Here is an 8,457-nt window from a genome sequence, read left to right as displayed (position 1 = left end):
ACACACACAGGTAACCCATTAGCATTAGACACTTCCCTACAGACTTTTCCTGTCTTGCACCCGCACGTGCGCGGGATGCAAGGCAGCACAGCAGCAAGCTTTGAACTGTGATTTAAATACAGTACATCAGAAAGCCCCTTTAGACTGACACTAAACCTGTTTAAATCAGTACAACACTAGCTTGCGTCACAATTCTCATCTTTTGTCTCACCTCTCCTCTCCTGCTGGTGATTTCAGGTAACAGCTATAAAAGGGTGAAGAAGTTTACTTAGTCACACTGAGTTTAGGGAGATGAGGAGAGTCTGTGATTCTGTGTGTGGGCAAAGGTGTGTGCGTGTGTGCACAAAATGAAGAAATGTACACACACGCATGCACAGATACACACACACACATACACCCCTGTTTGATCCAGAGCTAGCCCTGCAGCTCCCAGAGACTCAACAAAAGACCTCCTCTATCCATTGTATGAGCTGTGTGTTTCCCAGGAGAGCTCGGGCTCAGTTAGAGAAGGGCCCCAGATCGCTTTCTCCTGACATGGATGTTTATTCGCTCTATGGTCCAGCAGAACACCCTCAAAAGGGCTGGCCTTCGCATTTTGACGTGCATGACACATAGTTTTTGAAAAGAAAAGAGTGGCTAGAGGGTGCGAGAAAGAAAAAGGGAGAGTGAGTGTCTTGACAGATGAGCAGACATATAAGACAGACAGACAGAGAACAGGCCTGTCTGTGAAAGTGTTCTCAGTGCACTCGTATGAAAAAGAATATTCAGCGCGTTCGCCGCCATCTTATTTGCTCCTTGTCTTTACACTAGTCAGCTTTCTTGTCAACCTTGTTCATGAATGTAGAGCTACCCGGTGGGTGGGTAGAGATTTCTTCCTGATCTTGACAAGCCCTCCCATCCCTAACTGCATACTAATTTCTTCCGAACTACTGAGCCAATGCAAAACAAATACAGTCTGCCAGGGCTTCTATTCAGCTTGGTCTTAGCAGGTTAGCAGATATTATTCTGTCTATTCTGGGTGTGTGATTAATGAGCTGCAAGTTGTATCTTTAGGACTCTCTCAGTGTGTGTTGAGTATAAAATCCTGAGCTAATGAAGGAAAGTGTACGAATAGCTTGAAAATGAATTCACAATTCCTCAAATATTTAATGCGACCAGTTAACGGTTACTTATTCTCACAATCGCAGGTTTTTAGCTGTCAGTGCATTTCACATTATATATTTAATGATCCTTCCTGCTACCATTTCACAGCTGTCTCTATCTCAGAGTTTTGAATGCTATCTGTCAGTGTTCTTCACTTTCCCTGACAGTATCTAAAGGTTTCCTTGAGAGGGAGAGTGCCTGCAGGGTTGACCATACATCTCAGTCGAGAGGCAGGAGTCGACCGCTGAAAACAAACACAGTATGGCGGATACCATCTAATCTACTGAGCGCCATTATCGTTTAAGATATCAGTATACATACCCACATGAACCCACCCTCTAAACCAGACGCACTCTCTCCCTTTGCTCTCTTTGAGGTAAAAAAAAAGAAAAAAGAAGCTTGTGTGTTGAAACTGAGAGTGAATGTAAGCTATTGTTGTGGTGTAACCGGACTCTATAGCAGGTTGTTTGATCCTGTTTTGGGCCTGAAAAGCTTTTTTCTTACTTGAGCTGCCAGATCAGCTGAGAGGGTCAGACAACAGAGTCTATTTGTAAAGTCCTCAGTCTGTCCGCTTCTGGGTTTTGGGGGAGTTTTTTGTCCTTTTTTTCCATCCTCACTTTGTCAGCTCAACTTCCTCATCCAGATTCAAGCTAGAGTCCAAAGTTTTAATTATAATGCAGAGGAGCATGCACTCATTCACATACTCTACTTAGACACAGATGTGTGCTTTTAGGTGCATGGTGCTGCTCTCAAAACTCCATTTATTCCTTTTTCTTTAAACTAGATCTTCCTATGCCTCTCTCTCTCTACTGTGGAGACACTGGGATTATATTCCTCGCTTTGCACCTCTGGTGTGGCAGTGGCAGAAGGGAGAATGTTACTGGAAAGTGTTTAGATGACAAAAGCTTTCGCAAATTGTTTTGTTAAACCACAATACTTCCCGTGATACATCCAAGCTCTCGTTGTATTCCTGTTTACCCGACATCATTTCATTATTTACATTACATGCCTCTGTATTGTCGACTGTTTTGGGAGCTGACTTGCACTTCTATGCCTTTGTTACTGTTTTGACATTGCACTCTCAATTTATGATCTGTTTAGCGTTCAGCGTGGACAATGTGCATGCAAATATACTCATCCCATTATACTGTCTCTCTTTGTATGTCAGCTTTCTTGCCTAAGAGGTATAGATGTAGAGTTGGTTGGGGGGAAGGGTTTGATAGTGCTGTATGGTTTTTTGTTTTTTTTTTGGAAGGAGATTTGCGCGCACGCACACACACACACACACACACACACACACGCATCTGTGCCGCCAAACCCGTTTCAGACGTGAGAAACTGTACCTTAATTTGCATAAGAATAATTGACACTTCAAATTAGCCTTCCAATCAAAGAGGATTATTTTTTCAGCATATGTGCTGCTACTGAGCACTGCCATGGTGGAGAATATGAAAGGGAGGGCAAAGAGTGTAGGAACGGGAGGGGGCACGTCATAAAAGATTAACCCTTTCACTTCCTCGTCTCAGACAGGAGGAGCTGGCGTGCCATTTTATTGCATATATAACTTGATATGCAGTTTAAAAAAGAAAAAAGACTTTTGCAGGAGGAAAAAATGATTTCTCCTATAAGTCAGAGGATACTGTAAGACTCTGGTAGGGCAAAATGGTGCATCTGATTGATAGGTGTTTTACGTTTGAAAGCCTTAGGTGCACTGACTGTGTTATGTGCACGATAATACATCTATATTCACCTTGGTGGCACTGGGTACAGGCCAAGAGAGCGAGCGCTATTAGGCAGAGCATATGAGCGCGTGTGTATGTGTGTGTGTGTCATAGTGAATGTGTGCAGATTGAGGGTTTGCCCACATTAAACCATTAAAGCAAGTGCAATGTTGAATTATTGATAATGGCTAATGAAAAGGATCAGTTCAGGATGAACTACAGGCTTAACCACAGCCCTGAGGCTAACACACACACAAAGTACATGCATATACACCCATTCTCCAGGTGCAGCATTGATTTCAGCTTTTCTCCAACTGGAGTCAAATCGGTACCAATGTGTTTTTTTTCCCTGTTTATAGCTTACTCGTCATCATTCCATCATCTTTAAAGGCCCATAATGATCCATTCCAGTGAGGAGCAAAGGAGGCCACAGCAAAAAAAAATAACTCCGGCTTTCTTCCAGGCCTCCGCGTTTGACAAGCAGAGAGCCTTTTTTAAGGTTGAGCCAGTTTTCAGGGAGAATAGGGACAGAATTCATTTTGGGGGAAGGGGTAGAGAATGGGGACTGAGGGTTTGGCGCCAGCCCCTCTGAAGCGCTCAGCATCCCCCCGCTTATGGGATGGCGGATGTGTCTGGGTGTATCCATGACAACCTCACTGCATGCAGGGATATACCACGGCAATATAGCCAAGGAAAGTTAAGAGAGTAGATGTGTGTGTGTGTGTGTGTGTGTGTGTGTACGTGTCGGTGCAGATCCATTCAGGTCCACATACTGTATCTCAGAGAAAGTATTCCCTCAGTTAGACTGGGAAGCTGCTGAAGTCTCAGTTTGCTGATAGACATATATCTTTAGCCTTTGACTCAGAAGCTAAACATAAATAGATGTGCTCTTTTGTAAGCCAGTTTTTTACTTTGACACAGTTGTAAGTGGTTCTTCTTGCTAATGGTTCAGCATTTCCTCCTATGTGCTGTGTGTTTTATGCTTTCGCAGATACAGACAGGTGCACCCTCATGTGCACTCAGGTCGCTGCCTAACAAACATTAAAACACAGACTAACACATTCTCAGACACAAAGTCACACAATCACTCTCATGAGTCTTGCATAGCTCAAGCTGTGTTATAATAATCCCATCTGGGATGACCTGGATTCTCACTCAGAAAGTACCTCATAAAGTAGCACATATATGTGTTCCAGTGTGTGTGTGTGTGTGTGTGTGTGTGTGTGTGTGTGTGTGTGAGAGAGAGAGAGAGAGAGAGAGAGAGAGAGAGAGAGACAGCACAAGGGAGACAGTGCACAAGAGTGAGACAGAGGAAGATGCTTTCTGTGACATGGAATATATACTGCTTTATATTTTAAATTCACCTTTCTGTCCATACTCAAGCACAAATGCACACAAGCACACACTCACAGATGTAGAGTCAAACTCAGATCCTGCGGGAGTGTATTTTTAACCCCAACTGCCTGTGCTTTTGCTGAGGGGTTAAAGGGCCGAATGGAGAATCAAGTAAATAATTCACAATAGCTGAAACTCTTTCGATGTAACCTCAGAATGAACGGGGGAGGGATACCAAAGAGACTTAGTTATGTAGTGGCACAATATAGTCTTGCAAAATCCTGCTTTGACTTAACGGTAAAAAGAAACAAGTAGGTCAATAAGTGGAAAGGCCCCTCACCTTCTGATTAAGTCTAGTTACATGGAACAACTGTGAAATGTCTTCATATATACAGCGCTAAACAATATACCTGTCCTGTTATTTCAGGTTTGATGGACCAGAAGTCCATCACGATCCACAAACATCTGGAATAATGACTGGAGTCTCCGACTAAGGACATGGAATACATTCTGCTGATCTCAGAGGTAACCGAACTCGCTCCATTGTTACATGGCCTGCTCTGTGCATCCTTTTTCTCAGAACATTTGATATGGAGGTGTCTGTAAGACACTTTTGAGTGACATTGCCTCTGTCAAATGGCTGATTGAAGGAGACACAGAGAGAAATGCTGTGCTAATGAAATCATCTGACCCACATCCTTTCGTGCTATCCATTTCTCCAAAGACACAGAAAGGGCATTTATACAGGTAAACCATGACTGGTCCCTGAAGTGAAAGAGGGGGTTTTTCAGAAGGAAGAGGAGCATCCATTATTTACTATACTGAGGTTGCTAGACACTTAAGAGATAATGCAGTGCTTCAAGCATACAAAACATAGAGCCTCCTTGGTGCTGGTGAGGCCATTGTTGTGTGTTTTGAACATGTCTGTTTCCATCCATACTGACAGATGAAAAAGAATGTGTCTCCCAAAGGTTCAGAAGCTTGGACAGAGATAGACAGAGAACGGAGGAGAGGCAGGCAATGGGATGGTGGAGAGATGTGTTTGTGTGTGTGTTACATCTCTGTGGATGTTCGTTTTTGTGTCTGTGCATCTGTATGTCTGTTTATTACCCCCAGTTTGTTTTTCGGTATCTGCTCATGCACTTATATGTTGAAAAACATATCCAGTCATAGACTGCATAATGCAAAATAAACAGTCTTATTTAGTGCATGTGCCTGTCTATACATACATCATGTTCCTGCTGACTTTGTATAAATATTCTCTTCCAGTTCTAATAGACTTCAGTCAGGTCTTATTCTCTATAGATTAGCAGCATCACTTTCTCCCTCCTGGAGACTGGAAGCATCTGACTGTTGTCTACTGGGAGTAGTTAGCAGAAGGAGACTAAGGCATAAAACTCCTCCTACAACTTGGGGCAACACCAGATACTACTTTCTGCCTTTGTCAATTTCCTGGGGGACACTTTGACATGAAATCCTTTTTATTTTTTTGTGGAAGAGGAGAGAGCACTCCCCAAAATTCCAGTGTTTTTCTGCATAAATGCGCATTGTGATGGAGAGCACGACAACTATACATGTTTACAGATCCGCTCAGGGAAATTCCAAGTCACCGAACAATATCCGTAAACTAAAATATAGATGTGTGCATGTGTGTGTATTTTATAACATAAATGATGAAAATAATGACAAGGGGACCTATTATGCTCATATTTCAATGCTTATGCTATTATGCTCATATTTGGAATCTACTAGTGTTTATGGCTAAAACATATTGGTTCAGTCCCTGAATTCAACCTCTGTATAATAAAAGAGAAAAAAATGTTTTTAACTCCTCTCCCTTTAAGGCCAACCTCCTTTTAAATAAACTGTCTTCTGATTGGCTACTCCTCACAAGCAGAAAGCATGCCAGGCTGCTGTGCTAACAGCCAAAGATGTTGGACTGAGGTGACCGCATTAAGGATGATATCATTGTCTTTGACATCACATAGATCCAAGACTGCAACAAAACTTGCACTTTCACTGTTTGAGACTTTGGCCATCAACCAGTATCATAAAGCTAAAAATGGGAAGATCATATTTCACAACTCTTGGGTCTGCTTTCTCAAAATGTCTCTCTCTGAATTTTACAGTCAATGAAATGTTACGACAACCAAGAAAACGATGGCTAAAACTATTAAAAATGCCCTAGTTCGTAAAAGATGCAAAACTCTCTTTGGGACATTTGAAAAATAATAAAGTTATAAGAACATATTACAATATTTTACCCTTTAAGTATTCATCTTGAAGCACGAGTTTTCACAGTGTGCTTCATCTCAGTCTTTCTGTTTTTTCTTGAAATATTTTACACTTTGGTTGAAAGTTTTTGAAAGAGGCAAATACAGCGGATCATCCTTATAGGCATAAAACTGCAGTGTCAGCAGAGGACATCAGGAGGATGCATAGAAAGGCACATGTAGTTTTGACTGCGATCAGCTGCCACAAACAGACAGGCAGGCAGTGTTTGCCCTTGAGGAGTTGTGAACAGACAGGGTGGTGTGTTTGAGTTGTCTGAATCCACCTCCCTTCATCTTTTGGAGTCAGGCTGAGTTGGACTGCTGATGGCCCAGGGACCCCATGCCAGCCCTGAACTATTTTGTACTGTCAGCCAAACATCAGACAAACTTGTTCAAGGAAACATGTCTGGCCAAAACACTACATCCATAAATTCTTGTTTTCTCTGAAAAAAAACTTTGGGGAGTTACTGATTTATTGCAGCTTGTAAAGGTGTAGTGCACTCTTACAGCTATTTCAAGTGGTCAGTTAAATCAGCAAACAGCAGTCACAGGTTCATAAAATGACATGCTTTGTTGTCTTTGTAGTCTGATGCAGCTGACGAGACACTCAGCCACCCTTACTGTCTCAAATGACCCCAGCTGTTCTGTACAGCCTATACATTTGTATTGGGCCCCTTAATACCTTCCATGCTTGTCAACGAGCTCTATGGTTTCGAGGAAATTTAATACCATAATGTCTTTTTGGAGGAAGGGAGTGTCGGGTATGGCAGGAGTAATGGAGGAAAGGCTGGAAATGCAGGTAACCCAGGTTAGGCTGAGGGTACAGGGATCCGGTAAGGCGTTCCCCAGACCTTAGAGTCTTCTAGGCTTCTCTATTAGAGAATAATAAGCAGCTGTAACCCTGAGACACTCCCAGGCCTGTGTCCTCAGCTACAAAAACCTCCACTGGGCTTCTTATCAGGTTCTAAGGATATCATGTAAGACAATACATGTGAGAAGTGCAGGGAGAACAATAGGAGGAAAGTGCAGTGTGATATGAGGGGGACTAATGTCAGCGGATATTGCTGAGGCCTTTGTCGCCTTCAAGTACACTGGGAACTCGCAGCTCACTGAGCTCCTTTCATTCAAGGCTCATGCTCTGGGATGTGACGAAACTCTACAACAAATGCCGTCCCTCACGCTTGATGGCAAACTGTAAACACGGAGGTTATGTGTTTGTTGTGTATGAAGCATAACTCACTCTTTCCCCAATCTTGGTGGAAAAATTGTGTTTACTGAAAGCTAAAGAGTATTTCCTAAACGTTGTGTGCTGTACATTTGTTTCCACGCAGCATCAATATTTTTCTTTAAAACTGTAATTAATAAACTCCTGTGATAAAATCTAACACTGTTGGAATGATAAACTCATATTTCTCTTCTATTTCTTTGTATTTCTCTTTTTTTAGGTAAATAAGTTATCCTGATTAAGAAGAACGGAGCCAAACTTTCAGCAATACAGAGTCTTACAACAGCCTGAAAATAGTACTTACTGTGCCTTTGTTCTGATGGGTATCATATTTTCTTTTCTTTTTTTTAATGGAAAAACACTTCTTAAAATAAGATGAAAATATTCTACACATTAAAGCATGTATTTATTTCATGTCAGTGATTGAATTTAACAAGTATATTTTCTGACAGCTAAATAAAGACTTTTTCTCCCATAAGTGATGTTTTAAGTGTGAGTTATTTCTTTCTTTCTGTTCAGTGCTGTGGCACTCCAGGTAAAGAACAATGTGCTTGACATAATTGGGTCCTATGTGGTTATGAAAAGAGCATGCACACTGATAAAAGCTGGCAGTGTGATCAAAGCACTATGTGTCCTGATCAAATCACACACCTGACACAGTTGTAGTTTTCCCAGACAAACTTACGAAATGTAGAGGAAAGAAATTTCAGTCGGCGCCAAGAAGCCTTCCTCTTGAAAATCTCTGTCATTCAACACTGTG

General features: G+C 41.9%; 1 long non-coding RNA gene across 1 annotated transcript in view; it reads left to right on the top strand.

Annotated features, from left to right (window-relative positions):
- LOC102203011 (uncharacterized) overlaps positions 1-8,069 on the top strand; it is a 35,686-nt gene extending 27,617 nt beyond the window's left edge. Inside the window, exons 3-4 of the long non-coding RNA XR_311438.1 lie at positions 4,627-4,724; positions 7,918-8,069. This is a non-coding gene — a long non-coding RNA (uncharacterized LOC102203011). The remainder of the gene's footprint in view (positions 1-4,626; positions 4,725-7,917) is intronic.
- Positions 8,070-8,457: the final 388 nt, after the last annotated feature.

The sequence above is a fragment of the Pundamilia nyererei genome, unplaced genomic scaffold (assembly GCF_000239375.1).
Source record: "Pundamilia nyererei isolate P.nyererei 1_Seehausen unplaced genomic scaffold, PunNye1.0 scaffold00006, whole genome shotgun sequence".
NCBI lineage: Eukaryota > Metazoa > Chordata > Actinopteri > Cichliformes > Cichlidae > Pundamilia > Pundamilia nyererei.
The sequence above is the reverse complement of the archived record's forward strand: the minus strand, read 5'-3'. Positions and strand labels throughout refer to the sequence as shown.